We start from the raw sequence: 15875 nt of genomic DNA, 5'->3' as shown, positions 1-15875 counted from the left end.
AAAGCCCAGAGCCCCAAGGACTGTGGGGCCATTCAAGTGGTTCCCAGAGAGTTTTAAAACAAGCCTGTGTTTTCCATTCTGGCTCCTTGGGTGTGGGAGCAATTACCAGATATATGGAAATTTTGGAGGCTGGCGCTGCGCCAAATGGAAAAGGATGCTTTTGAGGGTGAAGGAATCAGGAAAGCCTGGAGCCCCAAGGTCTGTGGGGCCATGCGAGCGGTTCCAGAGATCTTTAGACCAAGCCACAGTTTTCCCTCCTGGCTCCTTGGGTGTGGGAGAAAACTCCGGATACATGGCAATTTTTGAGGCCGCCTCTAGAGCAAGTGAGAAATTGCTCTTTTGAGGCTGAAGGCGCCAGGAAAACCTGGAGCCCCAAGGTCTGAGGGGTGATGCAAGAGGTTACCAGAGAGCTTTAGAACAAGCCACAGTTTTCCCTCCTGGCTCCTTCGGTCTGGCAGCAATCTCTTGACGTTGGGTATTTGGGAGGCCGGCCCTGGGGTGAATGAGAAAGGATGCTTATGAGGCTGAAGGCAGCAGGAAAGCCCACAGCTCCAAGGTCTGTGGGGCCATGCAAGCCATTCCCACAGAGCTTTAGAAAAAGCCACAGTTTTCCGTCCTGGCTTTTTGGGTGTGGGAACAATCTCCAGAAATATGGAAATTTTGGAGGCTGGCGCTGCACCAAGTGACAAACTGGTTTTGCGGCTGAAGGAGCCAGAAAAGCCCGCAGCCGCACGGTCTCTAGGGCAATGCAAGCAATTCCCAGAGAGATTTAGAGCAAGCCACAGTTTTCCCTCCTGGCTCTTTGGGCGTGGGAACACATTCTTGACGTTTCCTACTTTTAAAGGCAGACCCTGGGGAAAGTGAGAAAGGGTGGTTTTGAGGGTGAAGGTACTGGAAAGCCTGGAGATCCAAGGTCTGTGGGGCCATGCAAGGGGTTCCCAGAGAGCTTTAGAAAGAGCCCCAGTTTTCCCTCCTGGCTCCTTAGGTGTGGCAGCAAACTGTGGACATATGGGAATTTTTGAGGCTGGCGCTATGCCAAGTGAGAAAGGATGCTTTTGAGACTGATGGCGCCAGGAAAGTCTGGATCCCCAAGGTCTGTGGGGCCATGCAAGCTGTTCCCAGAGATCTTTAGACCAAGCCACAGTTTCACCTCCTGGCTCCTTGGGTGTGGAAGCAAACTCTGGACATATGGAAATTTTGGAGGCCGAACCTGGTGCGAGTGAGAAAGGGTAGTTTTGAGGCTGAAGGTGCCAGGAAAGCCCACAGCTCCAAGCTCTGTAGGGCGATGCAAGGGGTTCCAAGAGAGCTCTAAAACAAGCCACAGTTCTCCCTTTTGCCACCTTGGGCATGGCAGTACTCGCTTGACATATGGCAATTTTGGAGGCTGATCCTAGGGTGAGTGAGAAAGGGTGCTTTTGAAGCTGAAGGCGCCAGGAAAGCATGCAGATTCAAGGTCTGAGGGTCCATGCAAGCCGTTCCCAGAGAGCTTTAGAACAAACCACAGTTTTCCCTCCTGGCTCCTGAGACGTGGGAGCAAACTCCGGACATACGGAAATTTTGAGGCTGGCATTGCGCCAAATGAGAAATGATGGTTTTGAGGCTGAAGGTGCCGGGAAAGCATGGAGGATCAAGCTCTGTGGGGCCATGCAAGGGGTTCCCAGAGAGCTTTAAAACAAGCCACAGTTTTCCCTCCTGGCTCTTTGGGCATGGGAAAAATGTCCACACATATCGAAAATTTTGAGGCTGGCGTAGCGCCAAGTGAGAAAGTGTGGTGTTGAGGCTGAACGCGCCAGGAATGGCCGCAGTCGTAAGCTCTGTGGGGCCATGCAAGGGGTTCCCAGAGAGCTTTAGAATAAGCCACAGTTTTTCCTCCTGACTCCTTGGGTGTGGAAGCAATTAACAGACATGTGGAACATTTTGGAGGCTGGCACTGGGCCAAATGAGAAAGGATGCTTTTGAGGCTGAAAGCGCCAGGAAAGACCGCATCCCCAAGGTCTGTGGGGCCATGCAAGCAGTTTCCAGACAGCTTTAGGGCAAGCCACAGATTTCCCTCCTGGGTCCTGGGTCCTTGGTCCTTGGGCATGGCAGCAATTACTGGACATACGGAAATTTTGGAGTCTGGTGCTGAGCCAAGTGAGAAAGGATGATTTGAGGCTGAAGATGCCAGGAAAGACTGGAGGCCCAAGCGCTGTGGGGCCATGCAAGTAGTTCCAAGAGAGATTTAAATCAAACCACAGTTTCCCCTTTAGGCTCCTTGGGTGTGGCAGCAATCTCTTGATGTGGGTATTTTGGAGGCCGGCACTGGGGCGAGTGAGAAAGGGTGGTTCCAAGGGTGAAGGGACGAGGAAACCCCGGAGCCCTAAGGTCGGTGGGGCCATGGAAGGAGTACCCAGAGAGCTTTAGAAGAAGCCACAGCTTTCCCTCCTGGCTCCTTGGGTGTGGCAGCAATCTCTTCACGTTGGGTATTTTTGAGGCCGGCCCTGGGGCAAGTGAGAAAGAGTGGTTTTGAGACTGAAGGCGACAGGAAAGCCCGCAGTCGCACCGTCTGTGGGGCGATGAAAGCGGTCCCCAGAGACCTTTATAACAAGCCACAGTTTTCCCTCCTTGCTCCTTGGGTGTGAAAGCAGTCTATTCACGTTGGGTATTTTTGAGGCCAGCCCTGGGGCAAGTGAGAAAGAGTGGTTTTGAGGCTGAAGGCACCAGGAAAGCCTGGAGATCCAAGGTCTGTGGGCCCATGCAAGGAGTTTCTAGACAGCTTTAGATCAAGCCACAGTTTTCGCGCCTGTCTCCTTGGGTGTTGTGGCAAACTCCGGACATATGGAAAATTTTGAAGATGGCGCTGCGCCAGGGGAGAAAGGATGCTTCTGAGAGTGAAGGAACTGGGAAAGCCCGGAGACCCGAGCTCCGTGGGGCCATGCAAGGGGTTCCCAGAGAGCTTAGGAACAAGCCATGGATTTCCCTCCTGGCTCCTTGGGTTTGGCAGCAATCTCTTGACGTTTGCTATTTTTGAGGCTGCCACTGGGGCAAGTGAGAAAGGGCCGTTTTCAGGCTGAAGGGGCCAGTTAAGCCTGGATCCCCAAGGTCTGTGTGCCCATGCAAGGAGTTCCCACAGAGCTTTAGACCAAGCCACAGTTTTCCCTCCTGCCTCCTTGGGCATGGCAGCAAAGTCCGGACATATGGAAAATTTTGCAGGCTGACGCTGCGTCGAGACAGTGTGGTGTTGAGGCTGAAGGCACCAGGAAAGCCCGCAGTCCCACCATCTGTGGGGCGATGAAAGCGGTCCCCAGAGACCTTTAGAACAATCCATGGTTTTCCCTCCTTGCTCCTCAGGTGTGAGAGCAATCTCTTCACGTTGGGTATTTTTGAGGCCGGCCCTGGGGCAAGTGAGAAAGAGTGGGTTTGAGGCTGAAGGCGCCAGGAAAGCCTGGAGATCCAAGGTCTGTGGGCCCATGCAAGGAGTTTCTAGACAGCTTTAGATCAAGCCACAGTTTTCACTCCTGTCTCCTTGGGCGTTGTGGCAAACTCTGGACATATGGAAAATTTTGAAGATGGCACTGTGCCAGGGGAGAAAGGATGCTTCTGAGAGTGAAGGCACTGGGAAAGCCCGGAGACCCGACGTCCGTGGGGCCATACAAGCAGTTCCCCAAGAGCTTTAGAAGAAGCCACAGCTTAACCTCCTGGCTCCATGGGCATGAGAGCAATCTCCAGACATATGGAATTTTTGGAGGCACAACCTGGGGCAAGTGAGAAAGGGCCGTTATGAGGCCGAAGGCACCAGGAAAGCCTGGATCCTTGAGTGTGGCAGCAATCTCTTGACGTGGGGTATTTTGGAGGCTGGCCCAGGGGCGAGTGAGAAAGTGGTTTTTGGGTGGCAGGTGCCAGGAAAGCCTGCAGCCCTAAGGTCTGGGGGGCTATGGAAGCGGTTCCCAGAGCTTATTCCAACAACAATAAACTGTGGCTTATTCCAAGCCACAGTTTTCCCTCCTGGCTCCTTGGGCATGTGAACAATCTCCAGACATAGGGAAATTTTTCTGGCTGACGCTGCGTAAGTGAGAAAGAGTGGTGTTCAGCCTGAAGGTGCCAGGAAAGCCCGCAGTCGCACAGTCTGTGGGGTGATGAAAGCAGTTCCCAGAGAGCTTTAGAAGAAGCTACAGTTTTCCCTTCTGGCTTCTTGGGTGTAGCAGCAATCTCTTGACGTGGGGTATTTTGGAGGAAGGACCTGGGGCAAGTGAGAAAGGGTCATATTGAGGCTGAAGGTGCCAGGAAAGCCTGGATCCCCAAGGTCTGTGGGGCCCTGAAAGCGGTTCCCAGAGAGCTTTAGAAGAAGCCACGGTTTCCCCTCATGGCTCCTTGGGTTTGGCAGCAATCTCTTGACGTTGGGTATTTTTGAGGCAGGCTCTGGGGCGAGTGAGAAAGTGCCGTTTGGATGGTGAAGGCACCAGGAAAGCCTGCAGCCCCAAGGTCTGTGCAGCTATGGAAGCGGGTCCCAGAGAGCTTTAGAACAAGCCACAGTTTTCCGTCCTGGCTCCTTGGGCATGGGAACAATCTCCAGACATATTGAAATTTTGCAGGCTGACCCTGCATCAAGTGAGAAAGAGTGGTTTGAGGCTGAAGGCGCCAGGAAAGGCTGCAGTCGTACGGTCTGTGGGGCGATGCAAGCAGTTCCCAGAGAGCTTTAGAAGAAGCCACAGTTTTCCCTCCTGGCTCCTTGGGTGTGGCAGCAATCTCTTGACGTGGGGTATTTTGGAGGCCGGCCCAGGGGCGAGTGAGAAAGGGTTTCTTGGGTGGCGAAGGCGCCAGGAAACCCTGCAGCCCCAAGGTCTGGGGGGCTATGGAAGCGGTTCCCAGAGAGCTTTATTCCAAGCCACAGTTTTCCCTCCTGGCTCCTTGGGCGTGGGAACAACCTCCAGACATAGGGAAATTTTTCAGGCTGACGCTGCGTCAAGTGAGAAAGAGTGGTCTTGAGGCTGAAGGCACCAGGAAAGCCCGCAGTCGCACAGTCTGTGGGGCGATGAAAGCAGTTCCCAGAGAGCATTAGAAGAAGCTACAGTTTTCCCTTCTGGCTCCTTGGGTGTAGCAGCAATCTCTTGACGTGGGGTATTTTGGAGGAAGGACCTGGGGCAAGTGAGAAAGGGTCATATTGAGGCTGAAGGCGCCAGGAAAGCCTGGAGATCCAAGGTCTGTGGGGCCATGCAAGGAGTTTCTAGAGAACTTTAGAACAAGACACTGTTTGCCCTCCTGGCTCCTTGGGAGTGGTAGCAAGTACCGGACATATGGAAATATTTGAGGTTGGCGCTGTGCCTAATAAGAAAGAATACTTTTGCAGCTGAAGGTGCCAGGAAAGCCTGGAGCCCCAAGCTCTGTGGGGCCATGCAAGGGGTTCCCAGAGAGCTTTAGGCCAAGCCACAGTTTTCCCTCCTGGCTCCTTGGGCGTGGGAACAATCTCCAGACATATTGAAATTTTGCAGGCTGACCCTGCATCAAGTGAGAAAGAGTGGTTCGAGGCTGAAGACGCCGGGAAAGGCCGCAGTCGTACGGTCTGTGGGGCGATGAAAGAAGTTCCCAGAGAGCTTTAGAATAAGCCACAGTTTTCCCTCCTGGCTCCTTGGGGGTGGGAGCAATGTCTTCACGTTTGCTATTTTTGAGGCCAGCCCTGGGTCAAGTGAGAAAGGGTGGTTTTGAGGCTAAAGGTGCCAGGGAAGCCTGGAGATCCAAGGTCTGTGGGCCCATGCAAGGAGTTTCTAGAGAGCTTTAGGACAAGCCAGTTTTCCCTCCTGGCTCCTTGGGCGTGGCAGCAAAGTCCGGACATATGGAAAATTTTGCAGTCTAATGCTGCATCAAGTGAGAAAGTGTGGTGTTGAGGCTGAAGGCGCCAGGAAAGCCTGCAGTCGCACCATCTGTGGGGCGATGAAAGCGGTCCCCAGAGACCTTTAGAAGAAGCCACAGTTTTCCCTCCTGGCTCCTTGGGTGTGGCAACAATCTCTTGACGTTGGGTATTTTTGAGGCCAGCCCTGGGGCAGGCCTGAAAGAGTGGTTTTGAGGCTGAAGGCGCCAGGAAAGCCCGCAGCCACAAGCTCTGTGGGGCCATGCAAGCGGTTCCCAGAGAGATTTAGAACAAGCCACACTTTTCCCTCCTGGCTCCTCGGGTGTGGCAGCAAACTCCAGACATATGGAAATTTTGGAGGACGGCCCTGGTGAGAACGAGACAGTGTGTTTTTAAGGCTGAAGGCACCAGGAAAGTCTGGACCCCCAGGCTCTGTGGGGCAATGCAAGTCGTTCCCTGAGAGTTTTAGAAGAAGCCAGTTTTCCCTCCTGGCTCCTTGGGTGTGGCAGCAATCTCTTCACATTGGGTATTTTTGAGGCCTGTCCTGGGGCGAGTGAGAAAGGGTGGGTTTGAGGCTGAAGGTGCCAGGAAAGCCTGGATATCCAAGGTCTGTGGGGCCATGCAAGGGGTTCCCAGAGAGCTTTAGGCCAAGCCACAGTTTTCACTCCTGGCTCTTTGGGCGTGGGAACAATCTCCAAACATATGCAATTTTTGCAGGCTGACGCTGCGTCAAGTGGGACAGTGTGGTGTTGAGGCTGAAGGCACCAGGAAAGCCCACAGTCGCACGGTCTGTGGGGCGATGAAAGCATTTCCCAGAGAGCTTTAGAACAAGCCACACTTCCCTCCTGGCTCCTTGGGTGTGGGAGCAATTGCTTGACGTTTGCTAGTTTTGAGGCCCGCACTGGAGTGAGTGAGAAAGAGTGGTTTTGAGGCTTAAGGCACCAGGAAAGCCTGGAGATCCAAGGTCTGTGGGGCCATGCAAGGGGTTCCCAGAGAGCTTTAGAACAAGCCACAGTTTCCCGTACTGGCTCCTTGGGTGTGGCAGCAATCTCTTGACGTTGGGTATTTTTGAGGCAGGCCCTGGGGCGAGTGAGAAAGAGTGGGTTCGAGGCTGAAGGCGCCAGGAAAGCCTGAAGATCCAAGATCTGTGGGGCCATTCAAGCAGTTCCCAGAGAGCTTTAGAAGAAGCTACAGTTTTCCCTGCTGGCTCCTTGTGTGTGGCAGCAATCTCTTGACGTTGGGTATTTTTGAGGCTGGCTCTGGGGCGAGTGAGAAAGAGTGGGTTTGAGGCTGAAGGTGCCAGGAAAGTCCGGATATCCAAGGTCTGTGGGACCATGCAAGTGCTTTCCAGAGAGCTTTAGAAGAAGCCACAGTTTTCACTCCTGGCTCCTTGGGCGTGGCAGCAACTTCCAGACATTTCGAAAATTTTGAAGCCGGCGCTACGCCAAGGGAGAAAGGATGCTTCTGAGAGTCAAGGCACCAGGAAAGCCCAGAGAACCAGAGCTCCGTGGGGCCATGCAAGCTGATCCCAGAGAGCTTTAGAACAAGCAACAGTTTTCCCTCCTGGCTCCTCGGGTGTGGCAGCAAACTCCAGACATATGGAAAATATGGAGGACGGCCCTGGTGAGAACGAGGAAGTGTGTTTTTAAGGCTGAAAGCACCAGGAAAGCCTGGACCCCCAGGCTTTGTGGGGCCATTCAAGCAGTTCCCAGAGAGCTTTAGAAGAAGCTACAGTTTTCCCTGCTGGCTCCTTCTGTCTGGCAGCAACCTCTTGACATTGGGTATTTTTGAGGACTGTCCTGCGGCGAGTGAGAAAGGGTGGCTTTGAGCCTGAAGCTGCCACGAAAGCCCGGATATACAAGCTCTGTGGGACCATGCAAGGGGTTCCCAGAGAGCTTAAGAAGAAGCCACAGTTTTCCCTCCTATCTCCTCAAGAAAGTGCCAACAGAGAAAAGTGGATCTCTTTCTCACTGTCTCCAGAAACTACTTCCACTTATCACTTTGCTTACACTCTCCTCAGAGCTAGGCGCAAAACCAACAACCATCTTGCTAGATCTCCCACATGGGAAGTGCCAAGAGGGACTTGTAGGGCTTCTTCCCACTGTCTCTAGGAACGGCTTGCACCGTCCCAGTAACCTCAGTTGTTACGCTCTGCAAAGAGCTGCACACAAAAGCAGCAAAACAAGGAAATTGCTCCCATATGGAAAGTGGCCGGAGGGAAATGTAGGGCTTCTTCTCACGGTCTCTTGGAACTCCTCTCACTGGTTCAGGCAGTTCTGGGCTAACCATCTCCAGAGAGCGGTCCTGGTCCTACAAACCAACAAAGAAACAAAGAAACAACTGGGGATATCTGCCACATGGAAAGCCCCGGGAGGGAAAAGGAAGGCTTGTTCTCAGTGTCTCTAGGAAGTGCTTTCAGTGTGCAGGGAAGTTGTGTGCTCACACTCTCTTCGGAGCTGCCCTGAAAACAGGGAACCGTGTGGAGGTTGCTCCCACACAAAAAGTGCCGGGAGGGAAAAGTGGGTCTTGTTCTCACTGTCTCCAGAAACTACTTCCACTTATCACTTTGCTTACGCTCTCCTCGGAGCTAGGCGCAAAACCAACAACCATCTTGCTAGATCTCCCACATGGGAAGTGCCAAGAGGGACTTGTAGGGCTTCTTCCCACTGTCTCTAGGAACGGCTTGCACCGTCCCAGTAACCTCAGTTGTTACGCTCTGCAAAGAGCTGCACAGAAAAGCAGCAAAACAAGGAAATTGCTCCCATATGGAAAGTGGCCGGAGGGAAATGTAGGGCTTCTTCTCAGGGTCTCTAGGAACTGCTCTCACTGGTTCAGGCAGTTCTGGGCTAACCCTCTCCAGAGAGCGGTCCTCAAAACAAACCAACAAACAAAGAAAGAAACATCTGGGGATATCTGCCACATGGAAAGCCCCGGGAGGGAAAAGGAAGGCTTGTTCTCAGTGTCTCTAGGAAGTGCTTTCAGTGTGCAGGGAACTGGTGTGCTCACACTCTCTTTAGAGCTGTCCTGAAAACCGGAACCGTGTGGAGGTTGCTGCCACACAAAAAGTGCCGGGAGGGAAAAGTGGGCCTTGTTCTCACTGTCTCTGGGAACTGCTCTCGCTGCTCAGGTTGTCTCTTTGCTAACACTCACGTGAGAGCTGCACTGAGAAGCAGGAACCATTGGAGGTTCCTCCCACATAGAAAGAGCCAGGAGGGAAAAGTGGGGCTTCTCCTCACTGTCTCTAGGAACTGCTCTCGCTGCTCCAGTTGTCTCTTTGCTAACGCTCACATGAGAGCTGCACTGAAAAGCAGGAACCATTGGAGGTTCCTCTCACATAGAAAGAGCCAGGAGGGAAAAGTGGGGCTTCTCCTCCCTGTCTCCGCAAACTCTATCCAATTGCACCAGCTACCTCTATGCTCTCACTCCCAGAAGAGCTGCCCTAAAAACAGATTGCCGGCTAGATGCTGATTTTTCAAAGGGGTCCTTCGACATGAGAGAACGGGTACTTTTGAGGTCGGAGGCGGCAGGGAAACGCGCAGCCCCAAGGTCTGTGGGGCCATGCAAGCCGCTCCCAGAGAGCTTTAGAACAAGCCACACCTTTCCCTCCTGGCTCCTCGAGAAAGTGCCAAGAGGGAAAAGTGGATCTCCTCGCTGTCTCCAGAAACTACTGCCACTTATCACTTTGCTTACACTCTCCTCGGAGCTAGGCGCAAAACCAACAACCATCTTGCTAGATCTCCCACATGGGAAGTGCCAAGAGGGACTTGTAGGGCTTCTTCCCACTGTCTCTAGGAACGGCTTGCACCATCCCAGTAACCTCAGTTGTTACGCTCTGCAAAGAGCTGCACACAAAAGCAGCAAAACAAGGAAATTGCTCCCATATGGAAAGTGGCCGGAGGGAAATGTAGGGCTTCTTCTCAGGGTCTCTAGGAACTGCTCTCACGGGTTCAGGCAGTTTTGGGCTAACCCTCTCCAGAGAGCGGTCCTGGTCCTAGAGACCAACAAACAAAGAAAGAAACATCTGGGGATATCTGCCACATGGAAAGCCCCGGGAGGGAAAAGGAAGGCTTGTTCTCAGTGTCTCTAGGAAGTGCTTTCAGTGTGCAGGGAACTGGTGTGCTCACACTCTCTTTAGAGCTGTCCTGAAAACCGGAACCGTGTGGAGGTTGCTGCCACACAAAAAGTGCCGGGAGGGAAAAGTGGGCCTTGTTCTCACTGTCTCTGGGAACTGCTCTCGCTGCTCAGGTTGTCTCTTTGCTAACACTCACGTGAGAGCTGCACTGAAAAGCAGGAACCATTGGAGGTTCCTCCCACATAGAAAGAGCCAGGAGGGAAAAGTGGGGCTTCTCCTCACTGTCTCTAGGAACTGCTCTCACTGCTCCAGTTGTCTCTTTGCTAACGCTCACGTGAGAGCTGCACTGAAAAGCAGGAACCATTGGAGGTTCCTCCCACATAGAAAGAGCCAGGAGGGAAAAGTGGGGCTTCTCCTCACTGTCTCTAGGAACTGCTCTCACTGCTCCAGTTGTCTCTTTGCTAACGCTCACGTGAGAGCTGCACTGAAAAGCAGGAACCATTGGAGGTTCCTCTCACATAGAAAGAGCCAGGAGGGAAAAGTGGGGCTTCTCCTCCCTGTCTCCGCAAACTCTATCCAATTGCACCAGCTACCTCTATGCTATCACTCCCAGAAGAGCTGCCCTAAAAACAGATTGCCGGCTAGATGCCGATTTTTCAAAGGGGTCCTTCGACATGAGAGAACGGGTACTTTTGAGGTCGGAGGCGGCAGGGAAACGCGCAGCCCCAAGGTCTGTGGGGCCATGCAAGCCACTCCCAGAGAGCTTTAGAACAAGCCACACTTTTCCCTCCTGGCTCCTCGAGAAAGTGCCAAGAGGGAAAAGTGGATCTCCTCGCTGTCTCCAGAAACTACTGCCACTTATCACTTTGCTTACACTCTCCTCAGAGCTAGGCGCAAAACCAACAACCATCTTGCTAGATCTCCCACATGGGAAGTGCCAAGAGGGACTTGTAGGGCTTCTTCCCACTGTCTCTAGGAACGGCTTGCACCGTCCCAGTAACCTCAGTTGTTACGCTCTGCAAAGAGCTGCACACAAAAGCAGCAAAACAAGTAAATTGCTCCCATATGGAAAGTGGCCGGAGGGAAATGTAGGGCTTCTTCTCAGGGTCTCTAGGAACTGCTCTCACTGGTTCAGGCAGTTCTGGGCTAACCCTCTCCAGAGAGCGGTCCTCAAAACAAACCAACAAAGAAACAAAGAAACATCTGGGGATATCTGCCACATGGAAAGCCCCGGGAGGGAAAAGGAAGGCTTGTTCTCAGTGTCTCTAGGAAGTGCTTTCAGTGTGCAGGGAACTGGTGTGCTCACACTCTCTTTAGAGCTGTCCTGAAAACCGGAACCGTGTGGAGGTTGCTCTCACACAAAAAGTGCCGGGAGGGAAAAGTGGGCCTTGTTCTCAATGTCTCTGGGAACTGCTCTCGCTGCTCAGGTTGTCTCTTTGCTAACACTCACGTGAGAGCTGCACTGAGAAGCAGGAACCATTGGAGGTTCCTCCCACATAGAAAGAGCCAGGAGGGAAAAGTGGGGCTTCTCCTCACTGTCTCTAGGAACTGCTCTCGCTGCTCCAGTTGTCTCTTTGCTAACGCTCACATGAGAGCTGCACTGAAAAGCAGGAACCATTGGAGGTTCCTCTCACATAGAAAGAGCCAGGAGGGAAAAGTGGGGCTTCTCCTCCCTGTCTCCGCAAACTCTATCCAATTGCACCAGCTACCTCTATGCTCTCACTCCCAGAAGAGCTGCCCTAAAAACAGATTGCCGGCTAGATGCTGATTTTTCAAAGGGGTCCTTCGACATGAGAGAACGGGTACTTTTGAGGTCGGAGGCGGCAGGGAAACGCGCAGCCCCAAGGTCTGTGGGGCCATGCAAGCCGCTCCCAGAGAGCTTTAGAACAAGCCACACCTTTCCCTCCTGGCTCCTCGAGAAAGTGCCAAGAGGGAAAAGTGGATCTCCTCGCTGTCTCCAGAAACTACTGCCACTTATCACTTTGCTTACACTCTCCTCGGAGCTAGGCGCAAAACCAACAACCATCTTGCTAGATCTCCCACATGGGAAGTGCCAAGAGGGACTTGTAGGGCTTCTTCCCACTGTCTCTAGGAACGGCTTGCACCATCCCAGTAACCTCAGTTGTTACGCTCTGCAAAGAGCTGCACACAAAAGCAGCAAAACAAGGAAATTGCTCCCATATGGAAAGTGGCCGGAGGGAAATGTAGGGCTTCTTCTCAGGGTCTCTAGGAACTGCTCTCACGGGTTCAGGCAGTTCTGGGCTAACCCTCTCCAGAGAGCGGTCCTGGTCCTAGAGACCAACAAACAAAGAAAGAAACATCTGGGGATATCTGCCACATGGAAAGCCCCGGGAGGGAAAAGGAAGGCTTGTTCTCAGTGTCTCTTGGAAGTGCTTTCAGTGTGCAGGGAAGTTGTGTGCTCACACTCTCTTCGGAGCTGCCCTGAAAACAGGGAACCGTGTGGAGGTTGCTCCCACACAAAAAGTGCCGGGAGGGAAAAGTGGGTCTTGTTCTCACTGTCTCCAGAAACTACTTCCACTTATCACTTTGCTTACACTCTCCTCGGAGCTAGGCGCAAAACCAACAACCATCTTGCTAGATCTCCCACATGGGAAGTGCCAAGAGGGACTTGTAGGGCTTCTTCCCACTGTCTCTAGGAACGGCTTGCACCATCCCAGTAACCTCAGTTGTTACGCTCTGCAAAGAGCTGCACACAAAAGCAGCAAAACAAGGAAATTGCTCCCATATGGAAAGTGGCCGGAGGGAAATGTAGGGCTTCTTCTCAGGGTCTCTAGGAACTGCTCTCATGGGTTCAGGCAGTTTTGGGCTAACCCTCTCCAGAGAGCGGTCCTGGTCCTACAGACCAACAAACAAAGAAAGAAACATCTGGGGATATCTGCCACATGGAAAGCCCCGGGAGGGAAAAGGAAGGCTTGTTCTCAGTGTCTCTAGGAAGTGCTTTCAGTGTGCAGGGAACTGGTGTGCTCACACTCTCTTTAGAGCTGTCCTGAAAACCGGAACCGTGTGGAGGTTGCTGCCACACAAAAAGTGCCGGGAGGGAAAAGTGGGCCTTGTTCTCACTGTCTCTGGGAACTGCTCTCGCTGCTCAGGTTGTCTCTTTGCTAACACTCACGTGAGAGCTGCACTGAAAAGCAGGAACCATTGGAGGTTCCTCCCACATAGAAAGAGCCAGGAGGGAAAAGTGGGGCTTCTCCTCACTGTCTCTAGGAACTGCTCTCGCTGCTCCAGTTGTCTCTTTGCTAACGCTCACGTGAGAGCTGCACTGAAAAGCAGGAATCATTGGAGGTTCCTCCCACATAGAAAGAGCCAGGAGGGAAAAGTGGGGCTTCTCCTCACTGTCTCCGCAAACTCTATCCAATTGCACCAGCTACCTCTATGCTCTCACTCCCAGAAGAGCTGCCCTAAAAACAGATTGCCGGCTAGATGCCGATTTTTCAAAGGGGTCCTTCGACATGAGAGAACGGGTACATTTGAGGTCGGAGGCGGCAGGGAAACGCGCAGCCCCAAGGTCTGTGGGGCCATTCAAGCTGCTCCCAGAGAGCTTTAGAACAAGCCACACTTTTCCCTCCTGGCTCCTCGAGAAAGTGCCAAGAGGGAAAAGTGGATCTCCTCGCTGTCTCCAGAAACTACTGCCACTTATCACTTTGCTTACACTCTCCTCAGAGCTAGGCGCAAAACCAACAACCATCTTGCTAGACCTCCCACATGGGAAGTGCCAAGAGGGACTTGTAGGGCTTCTTCCCACTGTCTCTAGGAACGGCTTGCACCGTCCCAGTAACCTCAGTTGTTACGCTCTGCAAAGAGCTGCACACAAAAGCAGCAAAACAAGGAAATTGCTCCCATATGGAAAGTGGCCGGAGGGAAATGTAGGGCTTCTTCTCAGGGTCTCTAGGAACTGCTCTCACTGGTTCAGGCAGTTCTGGGCTAACCCTCTCCAGAGAGCGGTCCTGGTCCTAGAGACCAACAAACAAAGAAAGAAACATCTGGGGATATCTGCCACATGGAAAGCCCCGGGAGGGAAAAGGAAGGCTTGTTCTCAGTGTCTCTTGGAAGTGCTTTCAGTGTGCAGGGAAGTTGTGTGCTCACACTCTCTTCGGAGCTGCCCTGAAAACAGGGAACCGTGTGGAGGTTGCTCTCACACAAAAAGTGCCGGGAGGGAAAAGTGGGTCCTGTTCTCACTGTCTCCAGAAACTACTTCCACTTATCACTTTGCTTACACTCTCCTCAGAGCTAGGCGCAAAACCAACAACCATCTTGCTAGATCTCCCACATGGGAAGTGCCAAGAGGGACTTGTAGGGCTTCTTCCCACTGTCTCTAGGAACGGCTTGCACCGTCCCAGTAACCTCAGTTGTTACGCTCTGCAAAGAGCTGCACACAAAAGCAGCAAAACAAGTAAATTGCTCCCATATGGAAAGTGGCCGGAGGGAAATGTAGGGCTTCTTCTCAGGGTCTCTAGGAACTGCTCTCACTGGTTCAGGCAGTTCTGGGCTAACCCTCTCCAGAGAGCGGTCCTCAAAACAAACCAACAAACAAAGAAAGAAACATCTGGGGATATCTGCCACATGGAAAGCCCCGGGAGGGAAAAGGAAGGCTTGTTCTCAGTGTCTCTAGGAAGTGCTTTCAGTGTGCAGGGAACTGGTGTGCTCACACTCTCTTTAGAGCTGTCCTGAAAACCGGAACCGTGTGGAGGTTGCTGCCACACAAAAAGTGCCGGGAGGGAAAAGTGGGCCTTGTTCTCACTGTCTCTGGGAACTGCTCTCGCTGCTCAGGTTGTCTCTTTGCTAACACTCACGTGAGAGCTGCACTGAAAAGCAGGAACCGTAGGAGGTTCCTCCCACATAGAAAGAGCCAGGAGGGAAAAGTGGGGCTTCTCCTCACTGTCTCTAGGAACTGCTCTCGCTGCTCCAGTTGTCTCTTTGCTAACACTCACGTGACAGCTACACTGAGAAGCAGGAACCATTGGAGGTTCCTCCCACATAGAAAGAGCCAGGAGGGAAAAGTGGGGCTTCTCCTCCCTGTCTCCGCAAACTCTATCCAATTGCACCAGCTACCTCTATGCTATCACTCCCAGAAGACCTGCCCTAAAAACAGATTGCCGGCTAGATGCCGATTTTTCAAAGGGGTCCTTTGACATGAGAGAACGGGTACTTTTGAGGTCGGAGGCGGCAGGGAAACGCGCAGCCCCAAGGTCTGTGGGGCCATGCAAGCCACTCCCAGAGAGCTTTAGAACAAGCCACACTTTTCCCTCCTGGCTCCTCGAGAAAGTGCCAAGAGGGAAAAGTGGATCTCCTCGCTGTCTCCAGAAACTACTGCCACTTATCACTTTGCTTACACTCTCCTCGGAGCTAGGCGCAAAACCAACAACCATCTTGCTAGATCTCCCACATGGGAAGTGCCAAGAGGGACTTGTAGGGCTTCTTCCCACTGTCTCTAGGAACGGCTTGCACCGTCCCAGTAACCTCAGTTGTTACGCTCTGCAAAGAGCTGCACACAAAAGCAGCAAAACAAGTAAATTGCTCCCATATGGAAAGTGGCCGGAGGGAAATGTAGGGCTTCTTCTCAGGGTCTCTAGGAACTGCTCTCACTGGTTCAGGCAGTTCTGGGCTAACCCTCTCCAGAGAGCGGTCCTCAAAACAAACCAACAAACAAAGAAAGAAACATCTGGGGATATCTGCCACATGGAAAGCCCCGGGAGGGAAAAGGAAGGCTTGTTCTCAGTGTCTCTAGGAAGTGCTTTCAGTGTGCAGGGAACTGGTGTGCTCACACTCTCTTTAGAGCTGTCCTGAAAACCGGAACCGTGTGGAGGTTGCTCTCACACAAAAAGTGCCGGGAGGGAAAAGTGGGCCTTGTTCTCAATGTCTCTGGGAACTGCTCTCGCTGCTCAGGTTGTCTCTTTGCTAACACTCACGTGAGAGCTGCACTGAGAAGCAGGAACCATTGGAGGTTCCTCCCACATA

Source organism: Larus michahellis, chromosome Z (assembly GCF_964199755.1).
Source record: "Larus michahellis chromosome Z, bLarMic1.1, whole genome shotgun sequence".
NCBI lineage: Eukaryota > Metazoa > Chordata > Aves > Charadriiformes > Laridae > Larus > Larus michahellis.
This window is presented reverse-complemented; position numbering follows the sequence as displayed.